The sequence below is a fragment of the Pangasianodon hypophthalmus genome, chromosome 1 (assembly GCF_027358585.1).
Source record: "Pangasianodon hypophthalmus isolate fPanHyp1 chromosome 1, fPanHyp1.pri, whole genome shotgun sequence".
NCBI classification, from domain to species: domain Eukaryota; kingdom Metazoa; phylum Chordata; class Actinopteri; order Siluriformes; family Pangasiidae; genus Pangasianodon; species Pangasianodon hypophthalmus.
In genome coordinates, this window is record NC_069710.1 from 23,412,189 (window position 1) to 23,422,085 (window position 9,897).

The window sequence follows — 9,897 nt, forward strand, 5'->3', positions numbered from 1 at the left end:
TCAGTCCAGTTAACCTAAGCAGTAATCCATGTAACACACTGTAACTGCAGCAGATTATAAAGGAGAAAGAAGGTAGCACCCAAAACCTGAATAATACACCTATACTAAAGATTGCTATACAGGTCAGCAAAAACAATAAGAAGAAGAAGCAAGAAGGATGCAAGAAATCAAAAAGTCCACAGCGTCATTTATAATATGGTTTATTGTTTATAATGATGGTTTAGGTTGTCTGGCTATCATTTCAATAGCTAGAAAAACAACTAAAATATGTTAAATGTTGGGGGCTATTTGGGGGTATTCTTCATGTTCTAACTTCTCTGATAATAGCTTTGACGTATAATGACTTAATTATTTACAGGGCATTTTGCAGCAATGTCAAAACATGAACTGAGTATATTTTCTCCACATGCCCGATAACATATCCATAGTAAAATATAGATAGGTACAGTTGCTTCTTGCTGCTCTAAACAGTTATACCATTCTACAATGGATATAAAAAGTCTAAAAACCCCTGTTAAAATTTGTTTTTTAATATTTTTGTGATGTAAAAAATAATAATCCTGTCCAAGATAAATCCTGTCAGATCTTTTCTGCCTTTAATATAATACAGCAACCAACAAAATTAAAGTGAAAAACAAATAGAAACATTTTAGGGAAAAAAAAAGAAAACACTTTCAATAACCTGATTCAATAAAGTGTGCACACCCTTTTATGTGACTTTGGTCATGCAATCAAATTTAAACTCAAATGTTCAAATGTATCATGCATCTGTCATCAATGAAGTGATTCTGATTAACCCTAAATTAACATCAACAATTGCTGTTGGATATTTTGACATCTTTTGGTTTCTGCTGAAGCCATGGTCCACAAAGAGCTTACAAAGCATGTACAGGATCTCACTGTCAAAAGGTATTGATCAGGAGAGGGGTATAAAAGGATTTTAAAACATTAGATGTACCATGGAAAACTGTGAAGGCCATTATCAACAATGTGGGGCACCACATTGACATTACAATGAACAGGATGTCCCTCCATGGATAAGAGGAAAACTTATCAGGGAGGCTGCCAAGAGATCTACGGCAACATTAAATGAGATGCAGGAATGTCTGGCAAGTAGTAGTCACTGCCTGCATATAACAACGATATCTCCGTCTCATGTTTGCCCTATGGGATATGGTGGATGGAAGCCTTTTATCATTAAAAAAAATCCAAGCCCACATAAACATGCCAAACATACCAAAACATGGCAAATTGTGTTACGGTTTGATGAGAACAATTCAATTCAATTCAATTTTATTTGTATAGCGCTTTTAACAATGGACATTGTCACAAAGCTGCTTTACAGAAATAAATGGATTCACAAAAAATATATTGCAAATATGTGAATTTATCCCTATGAATTTATCCCTAATGAGCATGCCAGAGGCGACGGTGGCAAGGAAAAACTCCCTGAGATGATATGGGGAAGAAACCTTGAGAGGAACCAGGCTCAAAAGGGAACCCATCTTCATCTGGGTGCAACGGATAGTGCAATTCTAAATAAATCCCTTCTATTATTGTGTAGGATATGGACAAAAAGTGCAATTGTGCAACCAATAAGTTAATCGTAGTTTTTGCAAGAAGTCCGGTTGGTTAAAATCTATCCACTGTCCACTGATGGAGTCCTGAGTACGAAGATGCTCGTGGCAATCGCATTCCCAAGCCATTACGGTACAGCTCCCCATATGTGATCCCCAAGCCATCTCCACAGTCCCCAGGTGGCACCATCCCCAGCAATCCAAACGGTTCTTCAGGCCGTCCATATGGGGCCACCCCCAGCAGCAGCGAGTGAACTCAACCAATGAGAACTCCAACCAGAAGTAGGCCATCAGGATGGGTCAGGCAGCGAGGAGGAGCAGAAGGGGCATCAGGATGGGTCAGGCAGAGAGGAGGAGCAGAAGGGGTCAGGATCACTGGCATCTCAGAAGTAGCATAGCGCGACAGAGAGTGAGGGAGAGAGAGACTGTTAGTTAAGCTTTTGTCCTCTAATGGTTAAGGACAATGTACTTTGCGTGCAGAGTGCAAGCAGGGACTCAGGTAAGACTAGCTATGACAGCATAACTAAAAGGGAGAGCCAGAAGCTAACACAGACATGAGGGCACACTGGGACATAAGGCAGCCAGCCACTCCACCGTCGACAAACCTGAGTGAACGCGTGAGAGTGAGGGGGCGACAGCATCCAAACATCCCAGTTCACCACAACACTCTATGCCTGTGAACCCTCCAGACTTGCCCCTGTACCTACGAAAAACTATTCACAAAAGGCTTGACTAAACAAATATGTTTTCAGCCTAGACTTAAACACTGAGACTGTGTCTGAGTCCTGAACACTAAGTGGAAGGCTGTTCCATAACTGTGGGGCTTTGTAAGAGAAAGCTCTACCCCCAGCTGTAGCACGCACTATTCGAGGTACCAACAAATAGCCTGCACCTTTTGATCTGAGTAGGCGTGGCGGATCATAAAAGAGCAAAAGTTCGCTCAGGTACTGTAGCGCAAGACCATTTAGTGCTTTATAGGTCAATAGTAGTATTTTATAATCAATACAAAATTTGATTGGGAGCCAGTGCAGTGTGGATAAGATAGGGGTGATGTGGTCATATCTTCTGATTCTAGTAAGGACTCTTGCTGCTGCATTCTGTACTAACTGGAGCTTGTTTATGCATCTACTGGAACATCCAGACAGTAAGGCATTACAATAATCCAACCTAGAGGTAACAAAAGCATGAACTAATTTTTCTGCATCGTGTAGTGACAATATATTTCTTATTTTAGCAATATTTCTGAGATGAAAGAAAGCAATCCTAGTTATATTATCTACATGAGCTTCAAAAGAAAGACTAGAGTCGATAATCACACCAAGGTCTTTTACTGCTGCACACGATGAAACAGAAAGGCCATCCAGAGTTATTATGTAATCAGAAAGCTTACTTCTAGCTGCATGTGGTCCTAGTACAAGTACTTCTGTCTTGTCAGAATTAAGTAAGAGAAAGTTAATAAGCATCCAGTTTCTAATGTCTTTTACACATTCCTCAACTTTATTAAGCTGGTGTCTGTCATCTGGCTTTGCTGAAACATACAACTGTGTGTCATCAGCGTAACAGTGGAAGCTAATACCATATTTACGGATAATTTTTTCCAGAGGTAGCATATATAAAGAAAAGAGCAGTGGGCCTAAAACAGAGCCTTGCGGGACACCAAACTTTACCTTAGTATGAGAAGAGAAGTCACCCTTTACGTTCACAAACTGATAACGATCAGTCAAATAAGACCTCAGCCAGGAACTACTACTACATTTTCCAGTCTATCGAGGAGAATAGCATGATCAATGGTATCAAAAGCTGCACTAAGGTCAAGCAGCACAAGCAAGGAGACACAACCCTGATCAGAGACCAGCAGTAAGTCATTTACCACTTTAACCAGTGCTGTCTCTGTGCTATGATGAGGCCTAAATCCTGACTGATACATTTCATGAATGTTATTCCTATGTAAGTATGAGCATAGCTGCTGTGCTACAACCTTTTCTAGGATCTTGGAGATAAAGGGGAGGTTTGATAGCTGGGGTCAAGGTCAGGTTTTTTAATCAAGGGCTTGATAACTGCTAGTTTAAAAGATTTGGGTACATAGCCAATGCTAAAGGAAGAATTGATTATCTTTAAAAGAGGTTTGATTGTTTCAGGAATTATCTGTATGAGGAAACAAGTAGGTAAAGGATCTAGTATACAGGTTGATGATTTTGATGATGAAATTAGTGAAATTAGTTCAGTCTCTTCAAGGGGAGTAAAACATTGTAATTGTTGACCTGATATTATTATTATATCATCTACAGGGTTAGTTATAAAACTGTCCGGTTTTAAATTAATAATCTGAATTTTTTGCCTGATATTTTCAATTTTACCATTGAAAAAATTCATGAAGTCATCGCTGCTATATAATGATTGTGTGTGTGTTTCTGTTGTGGTCTTATTCCTAGTTAATTTTGCTACAGTATTAAATAAGAATCTAGGATTATTTCTGTTATCTTCAATTAGGGCAGAGAGATACGTGGATCTAGCAGCACTAAGAGCTTTCCTATAGCTCAAAAGGCTCTCCTTCCATGCTATTTGAAATACTACCAATTTAGTTTGACGCCATTTACGTTCTAGTTTTCGAGTGGTCTGTTTAAAAGTTTGTGTGTGATCGCTATACCAGGGTGATAGCTTCTTCTCCCTAATTATTTTTCTTTTAAGTGGAGCTACCTTATCTAGCAAGTTGCAGAATGTTGATTCTAAGCATTCAGTTGCCTGGTCAAGTTCTTTGGGATCAGACAGTGATCCAATCATGGTTGATAATTCTGGGAGATGACTGATAAAACTCTGTGCAGTTGTTGACGTGAAAGTACGTTTGACACAGTGACGTGGTAAGGTGCATATATTATGATTAAGACACATTTTAAATGAGATGAGTAATGACCTGAGATAGCTTCAGACTGTGGAAATGAGACTATATTTTCTATATTTAATCCGAATGTTAGTATTAAATCAAGAGTGTGACCACCACTATGAGTGGGTCCTATTACATTCTGATTAACCCCTACTGAATCAAGAATGGACACAACTGCTGTTCTTAGAGGGTCATCTGGATTATCAAAATGAATATTAAAGTCTCCAACAATTAATGCTTTGTCTAAGGAAACAACCAGGTTACGGATGAAATCCGCAAATTCACATAGGAATTCCGAATATGGCTCTGGGGGTCTGTAAATCATAATTACTGGAATCACCTGGGTAGACTTATTTTTAGTGGCTACGTACGTTATGTTAGTATAAAGAACTTCAAATGCGTTGAATTTATGACTAGGTTTTTGTGTGATGCCTAGATTATCATTATAGATGACTGCAACGCCTCCTCCTTGGCCAGTTAGACTGGGCTGATGTATGTAACTGTACACGGGAGGACTAGTTTCATTTAATGCTACAAATTTGTTTGGTTTAATCCACGTTTCTGTTAAACACAGTACATCAAACTCCTGATCAGTAATGGTTTCATTAACAATAAGCACTTTAGATGTAAGAGATCTAATAATCAACAGTCGTAGCTTCAGATCAACGGTGCTGGCTATGCATTTGGTTTGATTTAATTTTACGTTAATTAGGTTATTAAAACAAACTGTCTGAGTATGTCTATAATTTTGTTTAGCTCGGAGAACAGACACAGTCTCAATATGGTGGAACCTGAGTGACGACTCAGTGCAGCTAGCAGACGGTCGGTTTAGCCTGCTTGTTTGCTCCCTGGCCTTGGCTCTGGATTGTCACCGATTAACTAGGCCTGTCCTGAGACTATGTGCTATGCTGCGAGAAATGAGAGCAGCACCTTCCCAAGTGGGATGGACACCGTCCCGCCCTAAAAGGCCAGCCTTGCCCTCAAAGATAGTCCAATTATCTATAAAGCCCACATTGTTTTCGAAGCACCACCTGGACATCCAGCAGTTCAGCGGCCATAACCTGCTGTAAGCTACATCGCCATGCTGCATTGGGATGGGGCCAGAGCATACTACTGCATCGGACATCGCCTTCACTAATTTACACACCTCTACCATGTTACTCTTAGTAACTTCTGACTGACGAAGGCGTATATTATTAGCTCCTACATGAATAACTATCTTTAAAAACCTGTGCTTGCCTAAGACCCTAAGATTAACTTCTATGTCCGGTGCCCTGGCTCCTGGTGTACACCTAACTAGTGCTGCTGGTGCCCCTAAAGGCCTAGCTAATTTCACATGCTGCAAGATAGAGTCACCTATAACCAGACCTCTTTTAGGTTTCTCAGCAGTGCTTCACTGAGGAGAGCAAACCTGTTGGACACGTGAAGCGGAGAGGAGTGGTGTTCTCATGGGCAAGCCTTAGCGTTAGCTTTGGCTTTGCGATTATGCCGCTGAGTCGTCACCCATTCGCCCTGCTGTGAGGGCTCTAATGCCGGAGTTGGGGAATTGCTAACTCCACCTAAGGCATCCAGACTTTGGCCTACAGAAACTATTCTGCTCTCGCTCTCGCTAACCCTCTCTAGAGTCTGGATGCGCACCTCTAATGCAATCTTCTCCGTCAGAGAGCTAACTAACATGCACTTATCACAAATAAAGCTATTTCTAATGATGGAGGAAGAGTAACTAAACATCCTGCACTCAACACACTCAACAAGCTGAATGTTAAACATGTGTAAGTTAGTCGAAGATTTGTTGATATTATTTTAGACGGCGTGGATCCGGTGTGGATGGCCTCCGGTCGCTGTCTTGACAAAACACAAAAGCGCTCTTCGAGAGGGAAAAAAATGAAAATACGGTAGAAGAGAACGTGGAAAATACAACAGATGAAAACGATAGCGTAAAAGTATTGATTTAAAAAGAAAGAAACAGTATAGTTAAGACACCGACGCAGGCAAGAAACTCCCGGCAAAACAATTCGAACACAGGAAGTGACGTCACAACACCAGTCACCAAATTGATATAACTTTTGGGTATAATCCTAAAAGATTGGCTTTTTTTGTTTTGGCACAAAAACCAATATAGCTTATCCACAATGAAGCATGGTGGCAGCTGCATCGTGCTCTGGGGCTGCTTCTCTTTATTTTGGACTGAGGCTCTAGTCAAGATAAAGAGAATTATCCAAATGCCTGTTATCTATTTATAATATCTATTTTGGCACAAAAACTGCAGGCCTCTGTTAGACAGCTAAAGATGAAGAAAAATTTCACCTTCCTGCATGATAATGAAACGAAGCACAAATCCAAGAAGAAGAAGATCAAAATCTTGGAGTGATCTAAATCCTAGCTCGAAAACCTGTGAAATGACTTGAAGAGGGCTGTACACAGGAGAGCCCCTTGCAATTTGATAGATCTAGAGCATTTTTGTAAGGAAGAATGGAGTAGAACTGCCAAATTAAGATATGCTAAGTTGGCAGACTCTTGCCCAAAAAATCTGAGTACTGTAATACACGCAAAAGGTGCTTTAAGATAGGGGTGTGCACACTTATGCAAAGAGGTTACAGGGTTTTTCCCCCCTTTTTCTTATTTCTCTCTCTTAAAAGGTTTCTGTTTCTTTTTCACTTACATTTTGTTGGTTGCTATATCAAAGGTGGAAAAAGATCTGACAAGATTTATCTTAGTTTCATTGTTTATATCACAAAACCCTGCAATTTTAACAGGATTGTGTTGACTTTTTATATCCACTGTATATTTTATTTTGACTATGTATATTTATAAAACTAATGTAAAAATGAATTATTGAATAAACTTTAAAACACTGTGCTGGAACTTCACACATTCAGGTTCAGAACTGTACTTCTTTTTCATTTATAGATTTCAGTGGGGCAGAGAATTTTCCACCATATTTAATAGCTAAGCTTATTTTCTGCAGCCTCTGTAATCATGGTACAACAAAACCTTGCCTTAAATGGGAGAAACACCAGATAGGAAAAAAAGCCTGCTAGATATTGGGGTGGTGATTTAATGCAGATTTCCACTAGGAAGAGGCATTTTGAGCCAGAGAGATAAATAAACACAAAGCAACAGAGGAGCTGAGCAAGCCAGAAATCTTTTCTTTACTAATTAACTAATACCAATATTACACAACATTGCTGTTACAATGTTGTGTAAAAGCAACATTATATTTTAGCCTTTTTTTGTCATCTCTTTTCTCTTTTCGGCTCCAGTTGATTAAAATAACATTGATTGTGTTATTGCTGAAGATGAAGTCATTTATAACAACAAAGGTCAGTGTTCAACTCAGGTTGGTAGAATTAACATACCTGTCTTATTTATATGGTGCTAGCAAGAAGTGAAAGTTTGTTCCTTGTTATTGGTGTTATAATGGAACACTGTTCAGAAAGCTACCAAAGCTCTATAAAGTACAGTTGTGTCCATAAGTATTTGGACAGTGACATAATTTTCATAATTTTCCTCTGTACACTAACGCAACGGATTTGAAATGAATGAAGCAATCAAGATGTGATTGAATTGTAGATTTTTAGCTTTAATTCAAGTGTTTTAACAAAAAATATTGCATGAACCATTTAGGAATTACAGCCATTTTTTACATAGTCCCTACATTTTCACAGGCTCAAAAGTAATTGGACTGATAAGATTTCATGGCCAGGTGTGGCCTATTTCCTCATTATTTCATTACAAATGAGATAAAAGATCCGGAGTTGATTCCAAGTGTTGAATTTGCATCTGTTTAGTTTTCCAAATAAATCTGTATCTGGATTCAGATTTAAACAAAAAGGGGGCATGGCGTAAACTGTAAGGGGTTTAGTTGGTTCTGTTTACCAAAGTATAAACAAACTAGTAGCCTAATTTACTGTGACCTTGATCAGGCAGTTACTAAGGATGAATGCAAGAACAATGTAAATGCATCAAGCAGTACTGTGCATTCGTGGTCTCGTGCCCATATAAAATAAAAACCCTCCACTTGCATGTCTTTTTTCCTGCACTCCCTGGGATCCCAGTCATCCCAAATCATACATCTAGTCTGCAAAAAAAAAAATGTACAGAGACAGTGTAAAAATGTAAATGCTGGTTTCATGTTGCAGCTAATGTTCACTTATGCTGAAAGCATCTCCGCTGTGATGCAGATTGCAGTTGCCATTAATAAAAGCTTAACTATTTTTTAATTGTTTGTGTTTCAGTAGAACACTGAAACTGCTGAGAAATATTGATCCCAGTTGATTACTGCCTGCAAAGCATTTACTTTTTTTTTTTTTTTTGCATCATATAAGCACTGATACATTTTTGGCTGCAAAATGTCTTCATTTGTTCACGAAAATTGTGCCCTAATTATAGTTATGTTATTTTTTTTTCTCAACACTGTAAATATGAGCACATCCTCATCACGGTAACAGTAAACACTGCTCTGTGGCTTTAAATGGCTTTAAGCAGTGATGTGTCATTCACAAGCCAGTCAAATCTTTGAGCAAGCCCTTTGATGTGAATGTTGTGAGCTGACTCGCATATCTGAAGAGCCGTAATATATCCTGCTGTGACCCAAAGTGATGTTTTCACTGTAGGAATACTGACAGTACTGTTCTGTGTTCATAGGGGTGGAAAAAATACTGAGAAATTATACTGAAGCAAAATCTTACTCAATTAAAAGTTGAGGTATCCAACAAAATTGTATTCAAGTGAAAGTCAAAAGGTTCCTACTTTTAACTGTACAGTAACTCAAGTATTCCACTCCTGTGTGTTCATGATTTCTCTAATCTCACATAATGCAACCCTGATTAAATGCATCAAAAGCTCATCAATATCTGATTTAAGTGGCAGGTAAAATTGAGTCATTTTTAGTGATCTTGTTGAGGCAGACTATGATGTTGCTTGTTATATGCATGTTATAACCTAATGTATGTAGTACACTGTCTATTGGGGAGGTGAACATCTCTTGCAATGTATACTTTAATGCAAGTTAAGCAGTGACATCATTGGTACAATAATATAAACGCAGAAATGTGGACTATTTGGCAATGCACATATGTAGCACACTGCTGCTTTTACAATTATTTACACAGATTTTATAACAGAACACAATGCTATCTGGTTTGTCTGAAGGTAGAGTAAAATTTTATTGTTTGTATCCGAAAATAGTCATCAGCTGTTAAACCTGAAAGCAGCTCTTACTGGTGAGCTGATAACTCTGACTTACAGAGAAGAGCCGGAAGGAAGTAGGAAGTAGCAGAACAAGATATGCAGAAAATTACATGCGTCCGATTCATTAAAGGTTTAATGAATTGGAGGACAGAATGGCAGACGGCCCAAAAGGATCAATGAATAAAATGGGAACATTTAGAGGATTTTTTATTTATTTGGTCCATTACTTCAACTGGATACTTTCTG